We start from the raw sequence: 25804 nt of genomic DNA, 5'->3' as shown, positions 1-25804 counted from the left end.
ACTGGAGAAATGTGTATGTAGATTGGATATTACATTAAATTAGTACTAGGCAATAAATTGTTAATTTTGATAAATATAAAAAAGTTTTGATAAATATAGCAATGAGGTTATATATATTTCAAAAGTCTCTATTTGTTCCAGTTCCCAAGTTATACTCTGAAGTAGTTACGAATAAAATCATTTGTTTTAAAACATTCTAGCCCCCCACCCTACAAAGAAATGGAGGGAAGAGGGACAAATGATTCAAGATTGGCAACACATGGCAAACTGTTTAAAAAGATGTGATGGATACATCCAGGTTCATTATATTCTCTTCCCTACTTTTGTGTATTTGAAAATGTGCACAATAGGACCCAAACAAAGGCAGGTACTGAAGGACTCAAAGGTACACAACAGGCTTATAAAAACACACAAAAATTGCCACCTAACAATTAGAAATGCAAATTAAAGCTACAAATCAGATGTCATTTTCATCAATCAAATAGAAAAAAGATCCAAATATTTGGTGATATTCAGTATTTGGGGGAAAGGAAGTAACTGACCTGCTGGGGAAAAGTATCCATCAGTACATTGGAGGACTCCTTGGCCTCACCTTTCAAAATTATAAACACACACTCCGCGGCCCAGCAATTTCACTTCTTAGGAATTTATTCTAGAGATACTAATTCAATAAGTATTTTCCGCCACCTACTACGGCCATACACTAGAGACAGAAAAGTGGAGGAAACAAGGCCCCTGCTCTCATAGGGGTTCCATTATTGTAGGGGAGGAGAGAACCAATAAAGCCAATTAAGTACACGGACAATTGCAAGGTCAAGGGAGATAAGTGTGATGAAAAAAGCAAACAGAATAAGGGTGTTGGGAGTGGCAAGAAGTCTATTTTGGATGGGCCTCTCTGAGGACGTGACAGTTGGGCAGAGACCTGGGTGAAGAAGAAAACAAAGGAGAAGAATGACCAGGAGAACATTCCAAGAAACAGGGAAGGAAACCACGGAGTAACACATACATTTGGCTTTCCTGCCCTCTGCTTCTCTTTTTATTCCCTAACAGTCTTTCGTTCCTCCAAAGGATATGAGCACCTCTTGAATGTCTTTCTTTGTCCTGATACAAAAATGAAAATAAACGTATCTTTGAAACACAATACATCTTTCGAGGAAGGTGCCAGGCCAGCACTGTTTCCCCAAACACTATTGTGCCTAATAATTTCATTTCTTCAAAGGAAGAATTCCCAAACTTATCTAGGTGTAATGCCAAACCTGTTTACAAAAGTACATTCAAGCTAGAATTAGTTTCACAAAAGATATTGACCAGTTACTAGATAATTTTATAGAAAAAAAAAAATACTGTCAGTCCCTGCCCTTCTGGCAAGAATGCGAACCACCGACTTAGAGAAGACTATAGTTTAATTTCATAACCTTTTAAGCAATGAGGTTGAAATGTTGAAGTGTCTATTTGGATAAATATTTATTTATTTGGATAAATATTATTTATCCAAATATTTTCAACTTCAATTTCATGATCTTTTAGACAATGATATTGATATTTTTAGAGGCTATTTTAATAAATATTTGACACTGAAGTGGCCAGTGTCAATTAAGGGCATTCCAGGTGACCCCAAAAGAAACGACTCTGCAACAACACCTGAGAACATTATATACTACCCTGTTCAAAACCGTGAAACACCCAGACTTCAAACTTGCCATGAATGATACGTTCTGTGAACAGCCAGATTAATTACGAAGCTAGCATATGGAGAGATCTGTCCCTGTGAAATACACTATCTTAATTCTGAAATCAGCTTTACCTGGATGCATTCATCTCCTATTCAGAGAACGCAAAAAAACTAAGACTTCCAGATTCTACAGAGATTCCTAAGGAGACAACTCAGTGTAATCCAATTTCAAGCACCATTAGCCATCTGCACAAGCAACGACAGGTTTCCCTCCAACAGCTGACCATGCGGTGTACCCCTGCCCACATCACACCACTGAACCTTCCCCCAAAGGTCCAGCTGAGAATGCCACTTCTGACAACTAGTTACCCGAGAAAAAATTACCAAAGTGAGAAACCGGGAAAAGGTAAGCTTCCGCACACGCCAGCCCAGCAAGAGGGGCGCTCAGTTTTGAGTTCTATGCAGATCTGAGGCCAAGAATCCCAATGCTCTCTGGCTCTGGAGCCTGCCCTTCCACGTCCCACCTCTTACGTGAGAAGCGTCCAGGAGCCTCACAATGGACGCCCCCCACGCCCTCCTCTACTCTACAACGTGGGGTCGTGATTGCCCACTGCTCCCAGCCCCTGGGAAAGACGCTGGTCCAGCCGGTCGAGGACGGGGTACCACTGGCTCACCTGGGGAGGGTAAGGGCACGGGGCTGGGCTCCGCGGAGGGCCAGAAAAGGGCACCAGGGGAGGGAAGGGGACAGTCGGGGCCCTTCGGCAGGCAGCTATCTGGGGAAAGGATGCCCGCGGGCCGCACTGGCGAGCCAGGCCAGGGAAAGAGAACACGTGAGAATGCAGGGTAGACGTGGGGCGCTCCTGCAGGCAAGAAACTTACGGAGGGGCGGGGGGGCTTAAGAGCTGCCTGCGGGCCAGGTAGGGGGCCCCGCCCCTGCGCCCTGCCTCCCCTGCCCAGCGCCCGCTTCATGCCCGGGTCCGCGGCGCAGCGCGGCTCTGCCGGCCCCTTGCCCGCCAGCCGCAGGTTCTGCTTCAGGCGGCAGTCGGCGTCCAGCGCCGCGGCGGCTGAGCCGGACGAGGACGAGCCCGAGGCCGCGCAGCGCTCATGCTCCAAGGCGACGGGCTCCGTCCGCTTCCTCATCCCGCGGCCGACAGGGCCAGCCGCCGACGGCGTCCGCTGACCTCGCCCGCCCGCCCGCGCTGCAGTCGCCGCGACTCAGGAGCAGCTGCCGCCCGGAGCCCGCAGCCCCTCACATCCCAGCCCCAGGCCGCGGCGCCCGGCTCTACGGACCCGCGCCTGGGATCAGGTCGGCCGCGCCTGCCAATCAGCGCCGGGCTCCCACCGGCCCCGCCCCCTCCATGCTTCCGCCGGGAGCGCGCCCAGCGTCCCCGGCGCCGACCTGCCCCCATTTTGGAGTAGGGCGGGAGAAGCCTTGCGGGGAGTCACAGTCGCTTTCGGGCGAGCGACCCGCCTTTGCCTGGGTGCTCAGCGCCAGGAGCCAACGCAGCCGGTCCTGCCCCAAATCAGTGGCCCGAACGTGGGAGGACGCCGGCCGGAAAGCACCCAGCGAGCCAGAGCCGCAGAGGAAAGCGGGCTCCCACCTCTCCCGCCCCAGATTGTGATTTTTCCCTAATGCTGGGAAGCCAGTATGAATGAACCCCTCGGAAAGGTTTCTGTGATGACTTATGAAAACAAAGAGCAAACGGTAACAAATCACCATTCTCATGATTCATAACTATTTTCCACAAGATTTTAATTTAAAAAATACGCTCTCAGGTACTTTTTTTTTTTTTAACACAAGCATATAGATAATTTAATTTTAAAATATTGGGCTGAATTTATGAAAACTGAACTCATTAAACAACTTACTTCTTAAAATCTGTATATGACTTTAGAGTTGTGTAAAGCAGTTAGTAGTCGCTGGTGGAGGTGCGCCTGGCTGGTGGAGCACAGGACTCTTGATCTGGGTTTGTAGGTGCCAGTCCTAGGTCGGGTGTGCAGATCACTGAAGAATCTTTAAAAAAAAAAAAAAAAAAGGAAAAAATCTGTTTCAAAGATAAATTTACACTTGTGGAACCCAAGATAAGAACTAATTCAACTCATCTTACAAAGAAAAGAGCTGTTTCACAAATTTAGTGTTACAGCTTTGGCATTCTTTAATATTTCTTGGAAAGGATCTACAACCGAGAGATTGGCTTACTTATCACAAAGTGAACTTTCAACATTCAAAATTTCAACATTTCTGTAAGTTGAAAACTACTGGCAATTGATAAGTTTAAGATCAATTAGAAATGCCTTTAGAAATTTCATAGCTCCTTCTATTAGCTTTGTAATGATAGTTCTAAATTGCAAAAGAATTTCATTGACAGTGTTACAAAAAACATCACAACTGGCATTCATATTTGTGTGGATAGCTTCAAACACAATTTTAGAATTTAAATGGTGAATTCTTTAAACTGTTATGCACATACTGGAGATTAGGAATCCAGAAACCGAAGTTAAAAAAAAAAAAACTGACCCTATCACTCACAAAATCCTCTTTAATTGAAAAAAAAAAAAAAAAAAAGCAAGGAAGGGAGGGCTGTTGAGAAGAGAGAAATGTGAGGGTTATTGAGTCTGGCTGGCATTGGGCCTTACCCGTACAGTCCTCAACTCTTGGTCCTGTAGGGGCCAAGGGCCAGGCTGCTCCAAGGTGGGCCACTTTGGCTTGAAGATTATTTTGACCTAAAGGTACTCAAGACCCTATGGACTTCCTCCCTATGAAAGAAACTTTTTGCCCCTTCCTTGACTAATAGAAGAATCTAAATTGGGGTCTTTCCCCAATTTAATAATGGTTATTACCAGAAATAAGTCTTATCCAAGTGACCCATCTATATGGCAAGGCAAGCATCTAATTACCAAACATTCGCTCTTCTTGCCCTGTGACTTGCATTCTTTCCCTTCAAAGTCCCAGACCCCCACCTGATTCTCTTTAGTTCAGGATGGGTACATACACACACACCTTATTTTGCCTATCTTTGGAATTTCCATGTCAGTGTGGATTCCCTGTATGTAGGAAACTAAATTTGATTTTCTCCTGTTAATCTGTCTCATATCAATTTGATTCTTAGTACAGCTTGACGGACCTAGAAGGGGACAGGAAATTCTTGCTCCTGATATTCCACATTGACTTTCTGTATGGTCTTCAAATACTATGCTACACTGGTGACACCCACATTTGTATCTCTAGTCCATACCCTTTCCTTGAACCCCAGGCTCCTCTATCTAATGGTCTACTCATCCACTCTAATATCCTGTAGGCACCTAAAGTTCCTATGTTCAAAACTGAGCTCCCAACTCTTTTCCCTCCCCCAACTCCACGTGTAACCTTCCTCACCTCAGGAACGGCAACCTTATATTGACATTTCCGTAGGTCAAAACCCTGGGATCATCCTTGAATCCTCTCTTCTTATGTCTGTATTAGCACTCCTTTCAAAATCTATCCAGGACACAACCACTTCTCACCACCGCCTCCATCCACACCCTGGCCCAAGCTGCCATCTTCTCTCACCTGGATTATTTTAATAGCATAAGTGGTCTCCTGCCTCCACCATTGCCAACTTTTGTCTACTTAACTCAGCCGTCGGAAAGTTCTTTTTAAAGACGTAGCTCCAATCCTGTCACTTGTTTGCTCAAAACACCTGTATGGTTTCCCATCTCACTGAAAATAAAACAGAAAACTTGTGAGAGGGCTTACAAGGGTCCTACCTGACATGGCCTCCAGTCCTCACTCTGATGTCAGCCACCAGGGTCTCCCTCCCTTACTCTGCTCCAGTGTCACTGCCTCCTTGCTGATGCGGGGACCCCAAGGAGAGGTGTGGGTGGCACGTGTGTGAGCCACCCATTCCCCTCCTTGGGGCCTTTGTACTTACATTCCTGCTGCCCGTAATTCTCTACCCAACCTATGGCCCCGTTTCCACATGCCTTACTCGCTCCACACTGCAGGTCTGTGCCTTCTCTGAACACCAACAAAACCCTCAGGTCCTCTCATCATCACTCTATTTACCTGCCTTGGCTTATTCTCCTTAGCACTTTTCACTAATATATTTATCATCAGTATATCTGTATCCCACGCTGGAACATAGACTTGAGAACAAGTACTTTGTTCACTACTTTATTTTCAGTGTCTAGAACAATATGCAGTATAGAGTAAGCACTTCATGAATATTTGCTTAAAGAGTAATCAATCACCACAGCCCCTTAGAAGTGTGTACTGTTGGCCCCATTGTACAGGTAAGGAAAAGAAGCTCAGGCCGAGATTCTGAAATTAAAAAGGTATATGAGGAAGGTTGTGGATACTGGTGATTTTTGGAATACAGTTCTGTAGCACAGTCCACTATAGATCTGTGTATTTAATAAAACTTAGCTAAATTATCCCTGACTAGAGCTGAAAAGGAAATGTCACTCAATTCAGATTACACAGCTATTGTATCTTTATTTGCAAAAGAGGAACATAGTTTCTGGGGTTAGCTAGAATGCAGTCGTATTTTCTTTTTAGAAATGTTGCTTTTTAAAAGGTAACCAAGTAAAACAAATTGTTTCTATAGCAGTAATTTCCACCTTTGATTCTATATGGTTATGAAAATTTCCATAATCATATAGGTAAATTATGGCTGTGTGAATTCGTGTGAATCTGGGTATTTTCCCCCCTTTGTAGACTTCACCATTAGAGCTATTTTCCAAATGTTTTAAAATGACTCTTCTAAAATCAAAGGAGCTTCTGTGGGGTTGAAAGCTTACATACAAAGTCTGCCACTTTAGAAGCTGAGTAACCTTGGATAAGTTATCTGTTCAGTGGTTGGGGTGCCTGACTGGCTTAGTGGTCAGAACCTGCAACTCTTGATCTTAGGGTCCTGAGTTCAAGCCCCATTTTGGGCATGGAGCCTACTTGTGACCTCGGGGCAGTTACTCAGACTCTCTGTGCTGTCCGTTTCTTCTGCAGAAATGGGAAAGAGTATAATAATAGTACTCAACTCTTCCTGTCGCGAGGGCCCTAGGAGTGGTATATATATATATGTCAGCTTCTCTGGACAATGCCTGACATACAAGTAGCAGCGACGTCAGTCTTCGCTATTAATTTTCTGTCTACCACTGCCGCTGCTATTGAAGTGGGAGACCAGCGAGGTTCTTGTCTCACCTAGTCGAAGACTGAATCTCTCAGACAAAGGAGAGTAAACCGATAGAGGTTCAGTAAGTGATGAAACAGAAGAAGCTCTCAGGAGGGGGAGGGGTCCTGACAGGTTTACCCTTGTGGGCTTTTAGGGTTGGTCTTTTATAGAAAGCTAACCAGGGAACTTAAATCTTTTTTACTTCTCTGTTGATAGCACCCTTGAGTAAGGACTAGTGATAACATCGTCAGTGGCTTGCTTCCTTTTTAGCGTCCTGTAATTCTTTGTTGGTCACACGTAGCTGTCATAATAAGACCCCAGCTCCCACACCTGGGACAGGATGGTCTGGTTTGTTCCCTTAGCTCTGGTTTCCTTATATCTCTGAATTTTTGAGATTTGTATGAGCTTGATCCCGTAGCCCCCTACCTCTCTCTCCCTACCTAGCCCTGCCTGTCCCTTACTCACTACTACTTATTACCATTATTCTTATTTTTCTCTTACTACCTCAAAAGGGTGCTAAGCACGTGGCCTATGTTATCCGTTGTTCTTATAAGAACACTTTGAGATTTAAACCATTTCTTCCAGCCATGTATCCAGAGGCTTGGGGAGATTAAGTATCTTGGCCATAGCCAGTGGGAAGTGAAACTAGGATTTAAACCATGGCAGTCTGGTTTCAAACTTGCACTTTAAATTCCATCCTTGACTACTTTCCCTAACACAGGGCAGCCATTGCGTGGATACCGGGCATGTTCTGCTGGTAGAGGGGCACGAAATGTGAGTATTAGAATGCAGTGTGAGGACACTAGAGAGGTGTACACAGGAGCATAAGGAGAAATGCTGGTAGGAGCTGGGGTAGAGGAGGGGGCGTTGGGGCCACGCCTGGAAGGATGAGGTCCCCACTCTGAGAAGGAAGATAGGCAATGCAGCTGAAGGATACAGCCGTGCAGAGACTCATGGTCACATAGGAAGGGGGGACTGATGTGTGTGCAGAGGCTACAAAGGTGGGTTCTAGGCCTAGGAGAGTTGTGTATTCATGTATAAGGCATTTGGAAGCTGGTAAAGGATTTTAGACAGGGAAGTGACAGGACAGTTTTTTACGTTTTGAGGGTGGTGATGGCAGCACTACATGGAATAGATTGGAGATAAGAAAGAACAGTGGCAGGGGTGCTTATGATCGCTCTTTGACAGACCTACTGTGAGAGCTGCGTATGGTCCAAACTATGTCTGGTCGCTGGGCCCAGAAATCAGTGTCTCGGTTTCAGAGATGAGGCAAACAGGACTTGTAACTGTTAGAACAGGGGTGGAGGTGGGATGGGTAATGAATGAAGGAGGAATCACAGAGGATCTTGAGGGGATTCTCTCTCAGATACAGCATCAGAGATCAGGAGGAAGAGTGTTTGGGGAAAGGTGAGTTTTGTTTTGAACATTAGAGAGTGGCTGGTCGAACAGTTAGGTCATTTTGCAAATGAGACTGAGCCAAAAGAAATTATAGATCAAGTTCAGGGACTTGTCTGAACTTACAGCATATTGGAGCAAAGCCTCACCTTGAACACAGATTTCCTAGATTTCCTGTCTGTTGTTCTTTCAGAACAGTTACTTCATTTAAAAAGTTAGGAGACAGTGGTGGGACGGGCAGCAGAGATGCCAGAATGCCAAGGCACGCAGGCTCTAAAATACGACCCCACGCTGCACTCAGACAACCAGGCACTTTGGAGGTTATGTAACATATGAGGAGACAAGCCCAAAGAGACACAGACTCGTCCAGCAGGAGCTGGCCGCCCCGGCCTTATAACTGGCTCTTCAGACCTTCAGTCCATGCAGCTCTCTGTTTCACTCAAATCTTAAGTTACCACTTTTGGGGGGTTCAGAGGCAAACTTAAAAGTTATAAAATCACTCCTTTTTCTAGGTTTTAGTTTGGCAGAGCACCTTTTGCAGCTTTTTGCCGCACAGGCACCTTCCACTAACAAACCCGTCTGCTCAGGTGACTCAGCGGCCTGGAAGACTCGGCCTGAGGAGGTTGGCCAGTCTCTGACACAGCCAAGCGGGGACAGGCCAATCTATCTGATTGATGTGAGGGCTGATAGGCCCATGACCCACAGGACCTTTCAAGAATCATTGTTCCCAGGAAGATGATAGTCACTGGGTCTAGAGGAGGGACTCTGCCTTGTTCATTCCACGACCTCAAGGTTAGGTGCTGTATTCAGCAAATTGAAATAATTGTCCACTTTCTATATGCAGAACTGCTAATAGTTTAAGTGAGGTTTTAGAAAAATTATCTTGGGCTCCCAGCCTGAGGTGGGAACACAAAACAGTACTATTTTTACTATAGATAAATCTAAATCTGAAAGCATGTGTGTATTATCTTTTTTTAATTTTTTTAAAAGATTTTATTCATTTGATAGAGAACACGAGCAGAGGGTAGGGGCAGAGGGAGAGGGAGAGAGAGAAGCAGACTCCCACTGAATTGGGAGCCCAACATGGGGCTTGATCCCAGGACCCTAATATCATGACCTGAGCCAAAGGCAGACACTTAACCAACTGAGACACCCAGGGGCCCCAGCATATGTGTGTGTGTGTGTGTTTTTATTTTTAGGATTTTATTCATTTGAGAAAGAAAACACAAGTAGGGAGGAGGGGCAGAGGGTGAAGGAGAAACAGACTCCCCACTGAGCAGGGAGCCCAGTGTGGGACTCAATCCTGGGACTCCGGGATTGACCTGAGCTGAAGGCAGACACTTCACCGCCTGAGCCACCCAGGTGCCCCCATGTGTGTATTTTTATAAAATTATTTCACACATGTCTTTTGTATACCTGCAGATCTATGAATCATACAGGAGTTTCAGCTATTCCTTAAAATAGTATTTGCTGATAATAGGAATATTTAACTGAATTCTAATAAATCAGACTTTTCCATGATCTCTGTTTAACTACTTGATGAAAGGGAAGATAGAAGACATGCTTACGTTTTTCATTGGGAATTACGTATTTTCTTATGTTTGAAGAGGGTTAAGTTCTTGATTTTGTAGTTATACCAATAGCGCCAAAATGTTTTTGCTACATGTATGTTGGCCCTAAAAGTAGTTGGGTCACTTATCTTTGGATTGCTGACAGACCTACTGTGTAATATCTATGAACTTCAGAATTTTAATATTTTTATCCTTCGAAAGGAAATTTTTTTAAAAATTTGCCCCAAGGTGGATAGTAGAGAAACACCTTTGGTCCTTCTGTTGTTGCAAACCAAAGTGTTCATTTTTTGTAGTGATTTTTTTTTAAGATTTTATTTATTTATTTGAGAGAGAGAGCATACACAGAAGCAGGGGGAGGGGCAGGGGGAGAGGGGGAAACAGACACCCGCTGAGCAAGAAGCCCGATGGGGGACTTGATCCCAGGACTAGGTATCACTACTACCCTTGTAGTAATTTTTTAAGATCTGTTTTCGTTAAAGTTATTTACATACTTTTGTCATGCTTTATTGCTTCTAAAGGAGTGGTGGGTTTTTTTGGTTAATTTTATTGAGATATAATTTATATACAACAAAATACAAATTTAGCAGATTTTTTTAGTTTTTTACGAATTTATACATCCTTATAACTAGTGCCACAGTCAAGGATTCTGTCACCCCAAGGGTTCCCTTTTCCCCTTTTGTAGCTACCTACTCTCTGTAGCCGTAGGCAATCCCTGATGTACTCTCCGCGACTACAGATTATAGTTGTCTTTTTTTGCGGGGAGGTGTCTGGATTCAGGGTGCCAGGAGTTGCATACTTTTTCTGGGAAGGGCCAGTAGGGATCGTACAGTATGTACTCCTTTGTATCGGACTTTTTTTGCTGAGTACAGTGTACTTGAGAATATCCTTCATCAGTATGTTGATTGCTTACGTTGTCAGTAATTCATTCCTTTTATTGCTTGTTTCCTCTATTTTTTATTGTGGTAAAATATAACATAAAAGCTGCCATTTTAGCCAATTTTAAGTGTGCACTTCAGTGCCCTCAATTACATTCACATCATTGTGCGGCCATCACTCCTCTGTCCAAAACTTTTTCATCAACTGAAACAGAAACTCTGTAACCATTAAGCAATAGCTCCCCATTTCCCTCTTCCCCCCGCCCCTGGTAACATCTAATCTACTTTCTGTCTTCACAAATTTGCCTATTTTAGATATTTCGGGTAAGTGGAATCACACAATAGTTATCCTTTTGTGTCTGGCTTATTTCACTTAGAATAATGTTTCCAAAGGTCATCCATGTTGACGCATGCAGGACTACATTCCTTTTTATGCCCCAATAATATTCCATTGAACGGATATGCCATATTTGGTTTATTAGTTCATCAGCTGATGGATGTTTGGGTGTTTTTACTTCGGGGTTGCCATAAAGAATGCTGCTCTGAACATTTATACACAGTTTTTGAATGAACATATGTTTTCAAGTCTTTTGAGTATATACCTACGAGTGGGATTGCTGGATAATATGGTAATTCTATGTTAAACGTTTTGAGGAACCATCAGACTGTTTCTCATAGGGCTGCACCATTTTATATTCCTCCCTACAATGTATGAGGGTTCCACTTTCTCCTCATCCTCACCAACACTTGTTCTAGGCATTCCCACAGGTACTGCTTTTTGATAAGATATATGAATCAAAGATAAACATAGAGTAGATTAGACATTGCTACAGACTTGGTGGAATTAATGGACGTGTATCAATATCATTTTGTATGTTCTAGGAGGATGGACTCAGGCAAGTTTTGGAGGAGATGAAAGCTTTATATGAACAAAACCAGTCTGATGTGTAAGTTTTGATGAGATTGATTTTTTTTTTAAGATTTTTTATTTATTTGAGAGAGAGAGAGCGCGAGCAGGGGCAAAGAGCAAAGGGAGAGGGAGAAGTAGGCTCCCCGCTGAGCAGGGAATCTGACATGGGGCTCAATCCCAGGACCTCAAGATCATGACCTGAACCAGACACCCAGCCAACTGAGCCACCCAGGCACCCTAATGAGATTGGTATTTTAAAGCAACTTAAGAAATAGGATACTGAAATCAGATAATGTTCCATCAGTTTTTAGATATGATTTTTTTTAATTCTCTGTGCGCCTGATCATACTGTAGCTATACAGGACTGAGGGGGTTTGTGTTGATCGCCCTAAATCTATGGGGATTCAAATAGTGCATGGTCCACAGCAGATGCTCAGTAAATATTTATTTGAATGATACGACTTGCAAGATATTAGAGTGAATCTAAAAGAGATGAGACAGGAGCAAATAAAAATCCTAACAAAGTGAAACCTATAGTTTCCCCTGCTCATTTTCACTACTAGCTACCTTAGCGCAGTAAAGGGATAACAGGAGATGTGTACACTTAACAGGAGCAGCAGTGATTTCCAGCAGCTTGAGTGGAGCTCCCCGAGAATCCGTGCTACAGAAGGCCACAGTGCGGTGTGTGAGAGGGCTCTAGGTTTAGAGAACATCGAGAGCTGAGCGTGGTGGTGGCACAGTGGACAATGTGGCTGTGTGACAAACTTCATAGGTTCTCTTGATTTGGCGAAGAGTAAGACACAAAGGAGTATCAACTCCGGGATCAGAAGTGAGATATTCAGCTCTCAACCTAGAGAGACGTCAGTCTGTGACCTGATGTTTCATTTTTGGCTTTGTTAGGTACAGTGTTTTTATCAGTTACTTGGGCATAGAAATCAGTAACATGCTGGTAAGATCTGTGGAGCACATGAATAATGGGAGCATTTTCCAACTGCGATGTTTAAGGAGAGATACAGCAAAATCTTCACCGATGGAGTGAGGAACGGAACCATAGCAGGTTTACAGTATGCGTAAGGCAGATATAAAGTCCTGAACTCAAGTTCCCAAGCAGTTTGTTCATTCATTAATTCACGTAACAAATATGTACTAAATGATTATGTGCTAATAAGTGGCTCTGGTATTTCAGCTGTAAACAACACAGTAAAGACGTCTGCCCCCATAGCCCTCACAATCTAATGCAGAAGACAGATAATAAATACAGATACACCAAATTGGAATACATGCCATGAAGGAAAACAACAGAGTTCTGCGAGAGAGAATAATTAATTAAAGATAGACTTGGATTGAGGAATCAGGGAAGTTCTCTCCAAGGAAGAAACATTTCAGCTGAGATCTAAAGGAGAAGCCTGCTTCAGTGAGGCAGACAGCGTCCTAGGTGGAGGGGGCAGCATATGCAAAGGCCCTGAGCTTTGAAGGAGGGTGGGGTGCTCAGGACAGTGATAGTTAAAGAAGGGCAGTATGGCCGAAGCTTAGCAAACAGGCAAAGGGTGACACCAGGTGTGAATTTCAAGCATGTGAGGCTGCTGGTGGCATGGTTGTGTTTTAAAAGATCACCCTAGTTGCTGCGTGGACAGTAGACAAGGGGATCAAGAGGAGAGGGAGGCATGCTGGCCATGCAGGTGACAGCAGAGGTGACCTGGACTAAGTAGAAAGTGAACAGATTAAAGACATATTTACTTAGGAGGTGGCCTAACAGGCCTTAGTCCAGGAAGAGAATGATTTTCCTGTTATTTGCTATATTTGTAACATTTGCTAATTTGTGATCCCAAATTCTGTGCCCTACCCTCCTAGTTTCTTTCTTGGTGGGGGGAAGTCACTATTACCAGTTTCTGTTAAAATTTTTTGTCAGAAAAAGTCTATTCCTCTTTAATTACTCATGTAAAAGTAAATTTTTTTAGGAATTCCTTATGTACTTAATGAAATACTCTGGTGTTGGCTTGGGCATATTTTATTTGTACTGTTTCTTTATAATCCAGAGCACATTGTAAACAATGTGGAGAACGAATGTGGACACACAAAGCCATAAGCAAGCAGTTTCCCTGGCACTGAGGATGTGGGTGCACTGACACACAGCAAGATGGCACAGCGAAGTTACTGGGTGATCGATGACTCCCTTATCTTTCCTGGGTCCCCCTTGGTCCATCAGAGATACTCAAAAAGAGCTACCTGAACAAAGAGGGTTCTAGTCAAGGTTGAGGAGCACTCATACAGACTGAGGTGCTCTCATGAAACCAAAAGTCCAGGGAATAGCCACCTTCCTCCTCAGCCATTCTGTATCTTTCTTGTGGATGAGGCATGGATGGGCTAGAGCTTCAAGTACTCACCATCAACACCATTAGATACCTTTCAGGTAACCTGATACAAAGGGAAACTAAGAGCACGACATCGGTAACATATTCAGTTTTATTTATAAATATGACGACTGCTCACTGGTCTAGAAGCCCTCTTCACGTGATTCCCTCCTACAGCTCTTAAGATTCGTTGAAATTCTCTTATGTATTCATTTCCTTCTTCACTGACTGACACGCCACTAGACCGGAGGCTGCATAAGGCCAGGAATCTCATCCAATTTGTTCACTGCTCTGTTCCTAGCCCCAGGAACAGAGCTTGGTACCCAAAAGGTACTCAAGGCGTATTTGTTAAATGAATACACAAACAATAAATATTAAATATTTTCTATCTCTAAGTCAATAGCTGGAAGAACTGATTTATCTGATTGTTTATCTGATTGTTTAAAAGCAAGACTCATCAGATGAATATTTAAAAGTAAGCCTAGCCCTTGAAGAAGGAGGCCACAGATACTGGAATTTAACATCCTGCAAAAGGGAACACAAGAAAGTAAGAAAGGGCAGATTTTTAACAAGGCTAACTTCAAGAAGCATAGAGACAAGGAGGAAGTCTTCATTCAGAAAAAAACGATGAACAACGACAAAAACAACTATGACCAGAAATATCCCTTAGACAGACATTCTTTACTCATTCATTTGAACATTACTGAGCCAGTACCCATTCCAACGTGCCTTGAGCCAAGTGCTAGGAAATTCAAAGACAGTAAGACACAGGGCCTTTGAGGGTACAGAGGTAAACAAGTAATGCAAAAGGTACCATGACCAAAGCTTATGCATGGCATCAAAGCAGGGAGTAGACAAAGAAACTTGGGGAGGTTGGGAACATTAATAATGCTATACATTTATACTTCAAAAGACACTTTCAGGAATTTCTTTTTTTTTTTTTTGGCCCTCACCCATAACCCTGTGAGGTACATGGCGCAGGTGCAATGAAGATAAAGAAACCACAGGTTCTAGATCTCCCGTGACCTGCCCAAGGTAACACAGTCAGTCAGAGATGTGGGCAGAACTCCTATCTGGCCTCCCAACTCAAATCTGAACCACACAAAGGCCTCAGAGACAAGGGCGAATAAATCAAAACCAGAAAAAACTAAGCATCACCCTGGGAATGCAAGAGTGGGAAGATAAGTAGTCAGGTGAGAAATGATGGGAGTGAGTGGCACTGAACGTCAAACTGCCAATTTTCCTGTGAAGGAGCTCATTGCAGTTCCCTCAAATAGCACTCGTGGTGAGTAGAGACGGGGGACAAGTGCTGAACAACCGAGCTCAGGCCTCAAACTGCCTCTGGGGTGGTGATTTTCAGCATTGGGCACAGACACACCAGCACACTGCCTTACTATCATCACGAACCCCAGAGAAGTACATTCAAACTAACCACAGAGAAACAACCAGCAGATACCTTTACAGAGCTGGGGTCATTCCTGAATTTTTTTTTTTTTTTTTAATTTACTTGAGAGAGAGAAAGAACACAAGCTGGGGGAGAGGAGGAGGGAGAGAGAGTACCAGGCTCCCCGCTGAGCAGGGAGCCTGATGCAGGGCTGGATCCCAGGACCCTGAGATCATGACCTGAATCCAAGGCAGACGCTTAGTAGAGTTAGTCACCCAGGCTCCCCCACTCCTGAATTTTTAAAGAAATCTTTAATTTCTCATTCTCCTTTACCACCAAGCAAGAGCCAATAAACCGTTCCTATTATTTTTACATTTTATCCAGAAAATAATCTATAAACCACACCAAAAGCTACCCTCTCCCTCTCCTTTGTCCAGCTAAAACCTCTTGTTGACAATTATTTCTCCCTATTTAGCTGAAAGGCAATAGCAAAGGTTGAGGGCAAAAACGTCCAGAGCAGACTGCCTGGCTAAAGTCTAGAAGCTATAGGGCCTTGGACAAGTTTTTTTTAAGCACTCTCTGCCTCAATTTCAATCTCAGAAATAGGGCCATCAATGGTTCCTACAGCGTAGGACTCCCGTGGGGATAAAATCAGCTTGTCAGAGTGCTTTCGGCATTATATACATGTTAGTTGTTTTGTAATTCCCTAGCTCCTGACAAAGGCCATCTCACTAGGTGGGAGTAACCAGCTTCACCTACCTGTGAAGCCATAAAACTCAATGACTCATGAAACTCATACACTTAATGAGACTGGACTTTTTAAATGGCACTTGATCCCAATACAGCAATAAGCACTGCGTGCCCCTGGGGAGATGGTGTACTCAGCCCTGAGAAGGGGACAGGGTGACAACCTCCTTAGTGTTGTCAGAAAACTCCTCTTGCACAATCCAGAAACAAGACCATGCGTCAGAGGTGACGGCCTGCTCCAGCCTGCAAATGCAATGATCTAAGCCTGATGCTGTCCCTACCTCTTCCCCTCTTTCATACACGTGGTTCTGCTCTCCTACCCAACCCTGACCGCTATCGAAATGACGTCTCAGTGAAAAACGCCTCTCCTCACAAGCTCTGCCAGTCAGTAAACATACTGGGAAATAAGCTGCTTCTATCAATTGCTTTGGGATGAGCAAAAGCACCTCAGTCTCTCTTTCCTTCTGAAGCTCATATTTCTAAAGTCACCTTGAATTTCTTAAAAACCCAGTAGCCAACTATTTAATATCCATTGCTACTGGATTCATAGACATGAATCTAGCCTAGACTTAGTGAAATCAGAGCCTTATTGCTAAGGATCAGGGCTAACAGAGGACTGTCACACCACGGAGGCAGCATTGTGCATACAGGTCCCAACAAGTCTGGGAGAGACCAAAATCTTCAACAAGAATAGTAAAGAGCTCTCTGCCTCTGAGCACTCGTTACTGGTCATGCTCAATTATACTGTGCAGTCCTCAGGTGAGAAATTACAGTTTTCAGAAGTTTCCATACCCAAAGCCCTTTAAAATTCAACAATTTGAATTTAACTCAGCAAAATCTTTACTCTAAATACTTAATTAGGTAATAAAGTGACAGGCGTTTTGTTTGGTCTGACATCTGAGGTCTGACGTCACATGTTTTAGAAATGTTTAAAAGTGGCGCTGGCTCAGTCGGCGACTCTCCTGATCTTGGGGTTAGTGAGTTCAAGCCCCACGATGGGTGTAGAGATTACCTAAAAAGCAAGAAAGAAAGCAAAGAAAGGAAGGAAAAGAAGGAAAGGAAGGAAAAGAAGGAAAGGAAGGGAAGAGAAAGAAAGGAAGGAAGGGGAAATGTTAAAAAGCCTAGACAAGAATTACTAGATGATGCCGACAACTTGGTAAATGAGACGCGATCTGACAGCGATCTAAACCGTGGTCTGGCGGGCGCGAGCACCCCCACATCCTGGCGGCTCTGAAAGTTCCAAGCTAAACACTGAACCGAATCAGCCTGAAGGTCTACTATAATACTTCAGGTCTTCACCCAGCGCAGGTTTCTTCCTTGTAAAAGTCTTTCCTGAGTAGGTTAACGTGATACTTGAATATACTCTTTAAAATACCAGTATCTGTATTAAATTCTTTATTACGGACTTCATCCCCCGGGAATAATATTCACTAATACTTTAAGAGAAGCAGATAAATTATTTGGTCTTATTCATACATGGATTACATGGCATTTTTAACTTCTAAACATGCTTCCCAAATACTGTCTTGAATGTTACAATGAAAATGCTGTATTTTATATTTTTATACAAATAAAAACCCTAAAAACATTAAACTGGAAAATGTTTATCCAAGTATTACTGACCCTTAGTGATAAGACCACCTTACGATAATATGGAATTTCAAATTAAATGCACAATCTTTACAGTGAGTAAAGAGAACCAACTTTTGAAAAAAGAAAAACCACATCACTTTTTCCCTCCAATCCTATTGAAGTTAAAATTAGCCTCGTACTTCCACATCACAGAACGGATATGGGTGCCTTAATTAAAACACACGAAATAAAACATAAAACTATAAGAGACACAGAATAGAAAAGATAACTTACTTAAAATGCACTTTGATAAAAATATTTTTATTTACTTCTAAAAGCTATCTAGTTGGTTTTATGCCAAGAGCTGCAAACCTGTAGTACATCAATTTCCATTTTTCCTTAAATTTCGTTGTAAATCTATTTGAAATAAGGTCTGAAAAACTCTTATCCACCTTTTTAATGCAAAAGCATGAATCTGAATAAAATTTAAACCAAACAGATTTTTAAGTTACCTATACCTTTAGCCCAACACATCGGAAATGGGACTACAGCCGCTCTTCCCCATACAGACGGCACCTGCTGGTCTCAGGGCCTCTTGGCCCGCCAGTTCCAGCAACATAAACTCAGGCCTCAAGATCAGACCAGGCGTCCGCGCACCAAGTCCCCTTTCATCGCTCCCACAGCGTTCGCTTCCATCCACAGCCACACTAAGCTTCCCCTGTGTGCTCCTTTTCTCAGAGCTTGAAGCAAAATTTGGGAGGTGCTCCTTCTGTAATTTTTTCCGGCAGCCTGAAGAATGCCTCTCAGTTACAGAATCTTCTGCTTCTGCGATCTGAAACACAGACCATCCTGGCTAGATTAAGCTCCAGAGCAGAAGGAAACCAGCCAGTAATGTGACCCCAGGGGCCTGTGTTCCTAGATTCATTCAGGGAAGGAGAGAGGGAGGGAGGGGAAAGAGGGAGGAGAAAAAGAAGGCCAGTAGCCAGCACCCGATTAATATGCTAATCCCACCCTTCTGCTCAATTCATCTGGCAGACCTCTGCTCACAAAACCAACAGGCGATTCTAAAATTGAGTAAGCTGCAAATCAAGTCTGACCCAGATCATGTCTGTAGATGGCTCCTCCGACTATTTTTGTTTTCAAAGTCATGCCTTTGGCCTTTTTCCAGCCTAATTCTGACCTTAAGACTTAAGGTAATTGTCTTGATGAAAAATGAATAATGCAGGGGAAAACATCTTGATCAACATTAAAAACAAATCTGTAGAAACTATGTCTATAGGAACCCAGATATTTCCAAGGTAAAGGTTTTTTCAGATCGATAGTTTTAAGTCTGCAAATTTATAAAAGTATTTAGAAAACACACAGGAACAAGAATTTGAAGTTGCGAGATTCTTTTAAAACTAGCTTAGGGAATATTGAGGAATACAAGATGCCCAATTTCTTAATTTCAAAACATGAGTGAGTAGGAAACTCATACTGAAGAAGGAAGACAGAAAAACACTCTAACAATCTGTACGAGTAAGTTTTTTTCAAAAAAATGTAAAGCTACTTACACTTTTTCCATTCAAACTGAGAGATAGTCTGGGTCATCTCTAAAATGTAGCTATTTAAACACACTCCACTCTGGCAGTAAGACAGTAAGAAACTGGGCTCCTACAGCCTCTGTTGTCTGAGCACATGTGATACACATTCAAGACATAGACAGTTCAGCTCTCCTACTACGCGGGTAATTCTGTCCGTAGCAAATCCCATTAACGAAGAAAAAATCGAGTCCTCTGCTTAACTGTGACCACGACCAGGGTTTTATGAATTCACTAACTTGTGAAAACAAGAGCTGAAAAAGGCTAGGGGAACAAGAGGCCTATCTGTGTCCAGTGATGCCCCAGGACAGCTAGTTTCATTTCTGACATACTACTCTCGATGATGGCTTTGTCTCCAGGCGTTACATTCAGCCTCCTAATAGCAGTCAGAGCTCAAATAACCTCCTAGATGCCCCCAGTGAAAACATATCATTCACCAGAAGGAACTCTGACCCCAGGCAACACTGGGAAGAAAAGGGGCTCCAGAAAAACACAGGCAAGCAAGCTAGGAAAGAAACAGAAGAAACAAGCAGAAAGATCACCATTACTGAGGACACTCGGGACACAAAGGCCTACTCTCATCATAGGAGGAATCCAAGCACGCCACAGCAGCAAGTCTGGTATCTGACCCAGGCCCCTGAGAATGGCTTCGGGTTTAATCTGAACCATCAAGTAACAGACATGCCAACCACAAAGGCAAACTCGGAGTCTCTCTTGGAACTTACGACTCTAGACTTTAAAAAACAGAAGCTACCTTTACTAGTTGCCAACGATATTTTACACACCCAATTTTCACGTCTTCTGAGGAACATCGGTGCTGTCACATCTTTTTTTTTTTTTTTTAAGATTTTATTTATTTATCTGACAGAGATAGAGACAGCCAGCGAGAGGGGGAACACAAGCAGGGGGAGTGGGAGAGGAAGAAGCAGGCTCATAGCAGAGGAGCCTGATGTGGGGCTCGATCCCGTAACGCCAGGATCACGCCCTGAGCCGAAGGCACCCCAGTGCTGTCACATCTTTGAAAGAGGAGTTAAAGATGGAGTCGTTTAGCTAGGAAGAGACACGGCTTCGCAGAGCCCACCTGTCATCCAAGAAGCCAGAGGTCTTCCTGTACGCACACACCCAGAAAAGGTTTCTGAGCCAGACTGAATGAATGCCACGGCACCACCTGCACGGGAGAGAGAGGGCTTGGTGCAAGCAAGTGGCACGGCGGCTGGAGCCTCCACAGCAGTAGAGGAGGTGACGAGAGGACAGACGTGGGAGCTCTTTAGGTGACAGAGAGGAGAAGCCAACTCTCTGACTGCAAAGTAACCAGTGGGCGGCAGCTTTCTCTCCCACCCCTCGAGCTAATTTATATTTATCTCAATATCCAAATATCACCTCCTAATGTGCAGAGTTCTGAGGATACAAAAGATGACAAGACGAAAGAGGCCAAGACCCCTCCAGGCCACCAAGCAGAGCCCCGCCGGAAGCAGCAGCCCGGAAGAGCCGAGAAGCACTCGGGCCACTGAGAAGAGCGGGCGGGCAGGAGAGGACGGGGCTCCGCCACACCGAGGAGAAGCTAGGGCGCTGGGCGCTGTCACAGAGAAAACCGCCGCACGTCACTCCCGACACACAGCAGCTCGTTCCCCGCGTGCAGCGAAGAGGAGAGTGTGGTTCAGGCAGTGGGGCGCGGGCCTACGGCCAAAGGGCTGAGAAATTACACGAGGACACGTCACTCTGGGACGGCACCACTCCTGTTTGCTTCTCGATAAACAGGAAAGACCAATGAGGCTCTTAGATTCTCGAGCCGGTGAGGTCTTGAAAAGAGCGGGAAAGGCCTACATTAATGGTGGCCTAAGTGAAAACGGTGAGCAGTCCCTTTATGCGCTCCGAATAAGAAACTCACGCACTAACATAAAGGCCATCATTCCTTAAAAAGTTCTAGTTTCTTTAAAAAACTCTTTATCGTATCAGTATAGTTAAAAGCAACTCTGGGAAGTCCTCCCTCACAGGTAAACTCATTAAAACTTACAAGAAAGAGACTACGATTTGCTTGGACCCCAATCTGGACCGTGCACATGCCCCTACGTCCGCTGCCACCACCAGCCCAGCTGTTGCCATGTGCCACCAGGCCGCGGCTACAGGCCTCACTGCCCTATACTCTGTTCCCAACCAGTTCCCTGCGTGACGCCCGTCACACCATTTCACTGCGCTAAAACTCACCGACAGCTCCCCAATTCTGCCAGAAGCAGTGCAAACTACATACTCAGCATGGTCCGCAAGGCCCTGTACAGGTGGCTCCCCTCGCACCTACACCCTCTGTCTCGCCACGGCCTGGCTCCTGTTTCGTGGGCTTCCACACACTGCACACTGACCTCCCTGCTGTCCTCTGCCCACACCAGGCCCGTGCCCACCTTTATACTGCCTGCCCCATGCCCTTACCCTGCTTCATTTCCCACGGCACTTACACCTTCTCAAATACCACGGGACTGACTGACACAGTACGTTCGTTTGCTGTCCAGCTGCCCCCACTACAACCCCATCTCCACAATAGGAAAGAATCTGATCTGTTCTGCACATACTGTCTTCCAGGCCTTCTTACTGAAGTGACCAGGAAGAGGTACAGGCCACATCCCACACATCCATCAGTCACCTACAGGCAACAAGGAGAGGACAGAGGGAATTTCTCTTCTCTTTTAGAGGCCGTGGTCACAAAAAAAGCATCTAGACGTTCTAGATGTCAGGACTTGGCACTAAGCTCAGTGGCAGCATGGCCTGCCTCAGTCTTGGGCACGGCTTTACCTCCGAGACCCCACTCAGCTCAGGTGCTTGGTAAGTATTCACCGAATAAGTAGAAGTAAACCATATGAAAATGTTGCTTTTTCAAGAATATAAAAATTGGAAAAGAAAAACTGACACAAAATCTAGGAAGACCATGCACACCACCTCTCCCCATCCCACATAAAAAATAAATCACACAACTGTAGTATTCTGGTACTCCCATGAGAACCTCCACTTCAAATTTCAGGATGACAAAAGTGACAATACTGTGCAAGATTAGACAGAAATCATTAGAAGGCCAGCAAACAAGGTGATGAGCAAGATGAGGGAGAGAAAAGGGAATCCAAAGCCCTTCATACACTGTGCAGTACTGTCCACTACAGCTTCCCTACAGAAACCTGGTCTTAGGTGAGAAAGTCACCGGAAAGAATGATTAAGGAAAAAGCTGCTTCTCTCGTGCAAATAAATAAAATCTTTTAAAAGGTGGGGGAGGGGCGCCTAGGTGGCTCAGTCAGTTAGTTAAGCATCTGCCTTCAGCTCAGGTCATGATCTCAGGGTCCTGGGATCGAGTCCCATGTCAGGGGAGCCTGCTTCTCCCTCTCCCTCTGCCCCTGCCCCCAACTTGTGCTTACTTTCTCTCTCTCCCTCAAATAAATAAAATCTTTAAAAAAAAAAAAAAAAGCTGCTTATAAATATCACCAAAAGCAAATCACACAAATCCAAGTCTGACTCGCACATTTCTCATACAGTTGTATGCTTTTATTTGCTGGCCTTAATACTTGAGGGCAGTACTTCTGGGAAGAGGAAAGCCCTAGTCAATGCTTCCAAGTCAGCTAACAGGAGGAATGTGAAAGAAAACTGGAATTCATATTACACATACAGAATTCAAAATTTACCTCTCTTACTTCTTTTATGTTTGCTTTAATCAAGAGTTCTAGATCTAAGTAAAATCAACACTATTAGACTACGATAGCTCCAATTAGCAGCTGATCACTACAATACACCCTGACTTCCAAAAGCTGGGTGTGCTATCCCAAACTTAATTCTATTACGATTCACAGAGTTATCATTCCTATGTCTTTGTGCCTGTTTCCACCACAAAACAGAAGTAACTTTTCTGAAAATTTTAATCTATCAACAAAAATTAAGACTTGATAAGGACTAAAGAAATTTAATCATAAGAATGGATATAAGCATATTCCGAAGACAAACAGATAATAGGTATCAAAATACAACATACTGCAAAAGGGGACGGTGTTATTCGCCGTTCTTGCAGAGTTTCTAACAATTACTATACCTCCTCCCTTCTGTTACTCTGAAGGAACTCTGGGGAAGTTGAGGAAGGCACTAAATTTGCAACTGGAAGATACAAAGGAATTCCAGTTCCATCTGTGAGACAAGGAAAGACTCGTTTCGCCATCCTGAACTTCCACAAGGACAATGACAATACCTATCACGTGAGTAGGGACTACGTGGCAGTCAGCAAATAGCATAATAGCAACACTAATGACAAAGAAAAGATAATGATAATGATACAATGGGGATGCCAAGTTAATGCTTACTCTGTGCCAAGCCCTATCCTAGATACTTTAAACATATGGACTCAGGTATTAATAACCAACTTGATGAGGTAGATTCTACTACCCCCGTGTAAGAGATGACAAACAGAAGCATGGGGCGCTAGGTAACTTGTCTGAGGTCACAGACCTCCTGCAGAGCCGAGCTGGACATCGCGCTCCGGCAGTCAGCCTCCAGCGTGTGCTCCTTCGCTAACCCACTGCAGGACTTCACCTATTTTTTCAATCAATAATTCCAACAACCAGCAAGTTCACAAGGCACACCTGACAGGCGGACACACCGAGGAACCGAGAAATGAAGCAACGTGCCTGACGTCACAGCTAACTGGTCGGCGGCAGAGCTGGCCCCAGCACTGGGACACCTGCCAGAGCACACACTCAAGCCACCACCGGTAACGACACCACCTCCGGAGGCTGCAAAGGCTTCCAGAGAACCAGGAAACAGGCCTCCCTCGGCTTACAAAGGATGACTGAATCACAGAAAGAATATGAGACAGACAGGCTGCTCTCATCCCCATGCAGCACTCCAACTCACTAAATTCTGCGGCTCCCATGACAGTCCTCCCGAGTCCGCGATCCCACGACTGCGGATACAAGCCAACACAGTACATGCTGGACATGGAGCGGGGACCGGGGAGATGCACCACAATCACCAGGAAATACACGTAGCAATGAATTAAGCAAAATAAGATACATAAAATAGAAGGGCAACTGCAACCGCAAGAGGCAGAAAATTCTCAACTTCTTATCAATTTAGACAATACTCAACTAGAGTATTTTCACAGACACTAATGGCCATTTCTCATGTGTTCTGCCAAAGAGGAGATGAAAGCTAATTCTAGGTTTAGAAACTGCTGGGAGGTTATTTGCCACCAAAAAAGGCTCCTGAAATCTCAAAGACGACGCCACTTGAGTTTTTCAAATATACTAGTAGAGGCATAACACAGCACGGGGCCAGAAACTGACCAAAATTGTCACCCTAACTGTACGTGTTATAAAACAGAGTGGGGTTTCTTGGCGTATACTGACCAAGTAACAAATACTGAAAAACAAGCCATTATTTATTTGAATGTTAACACCATTCGAATAAACTTTGCAACTCCTGTTTTAGTGAACATCAATATACAGCCAACTTACTTTATCATTTTGTCACCGTAAATTCTTATTTTACCCAGTAAATCCAGTTTACCCCCAGTGTGATCGCTCACCTGACCGAGCAAACAGCAGAGTGCCCTGTTGGGACTGCGGCTGAGAAAACAGTGGTGGCTTGCGGGATATCGGCTGTGCGATGACACCCACACAGCCACACGGGAAGGCCCGTGGGTGGCAGGGGGCCCTGCTGGCGAGCAGGTCCCTTCTACCACCTACACTGCCCATTTTCAGGAAGGATCAGCAGCATCATAGGGGTCCAGTCCTCTCCCAGCTGTATCCTAAGGAGAGCCCTGAAGAAGGCGACTTTTCTTCCCAAACACAGATACACAGTCGTGGGTCCTCTTGCTCAAAGGCCCTCCTCTATGCTTTTGGTTTTCTCACACTGGTATCAACAGATACTATTCCGATTTAGCAAGAAATTTAAAGTCATTTTTCCAATTCTCCCTAAAACTTTTTATCATTAAAAAATGTTAAAAATAACCTCACACCTATCAGGATGATTACTTCTTCTTTTTTTTTTTAAATGGGAAATAGGAAATAACAAGCGTTAGCCAGGACACTGAGAAGCCGGAACCCTTGTGCACCATGGGTGGGAATATAAAATGGTGTGACCCAGGGTGCTATCACCTCAGAAAACAATGGGGACAGAGCTTCAGTGTGCAAGATAAAAAGTGCCAGCCATCTGGTTCCCAACAATGTAAATATATGTAACACGACTGTACAAAAATGGTTAAGAGGATAAATTGTTGTTTTTTGTTTACCACAATAAAAATTCAAAGAATGCTAAAACCACTTTAATGGAGCGTCTCTTGCTTATTTTACAACAAGCTGGCGAATATAATTATGTCTACTTTTGTAGATGAGGGAAAAAAGCCTTGAGACGCTAGGAACTTGCCCAAAGCGCAAGAAGCAGCAAAAGGGAATGACAACCACCGGTCCTTGAGTAAAGACAGGACACTAGTCCAATACTACGAGGAAAAGTTAACTCCTTAATAAACTCTGAGGTCATTACCAATACGTCGTGAAGATTAATAACAGGAGGCCCCACTTAGGATGGAGTCTGGAGGCCAGCAGGGGTAGCTCTCACCTCCCCACTCCTCCCCCACTG

At 44.2% G+C, this 25804-nt stretch overlaps 1 long non-coding RNA gene across 4 annotated transcripts in view; it reads right to left on the bottom strand.

Annotated features, from left to right (window-relative positions):
- The window catches only part of LOC125281412 (uncharacterized), a 110682-nt gene that overhangs the window by 48958 nt on the left and 35920 nt on the right, over positions 1 to 25804 (bottom strand). The window contains exons 5-7 of one of the 4 annotated variants that reach the window (XR_008959479.1): positions 5223 to 5372; positions 4310 to 4396; positions 3542 to 3686 (exon numbers count right to left, since the gene is read on the bottom strand). The exons of 2 other annotated variants lie outside the window; for them this stretch is intronic. This is a non-coding gene — a long non-coding RNA (uncharacterized LOC125281412). The remainder of the gene's footprint in view (positions 1 to 3541; positions 3687 to 4309; positions 4397 to 5222; positions 5373 to 25804) is intronic. One more of the 4 variants, XR_008959478.1, reaches the window with a different exon arrangement.

The sequence above is a fragment of the Ursus arctos genome, unplaced genomic scaffold, assembly GCF_023065955.2.
Source record: "Ursus arctos isolate Adak ecotype North America unplaced genomic scaffold, UrsArc2.0 scaffold_16, whole genome shotgun sequence".
Classification (NCBI taxonomy): domain Eukaryota; kingdom Metazoa; phylum Chordata; class Mammalia; order Carnivora; family Ursidae; genus Ursus; species Ursus arctos.
This window is presented reverse-complemented; position numbering and strand designations above follow the sequence as displayed.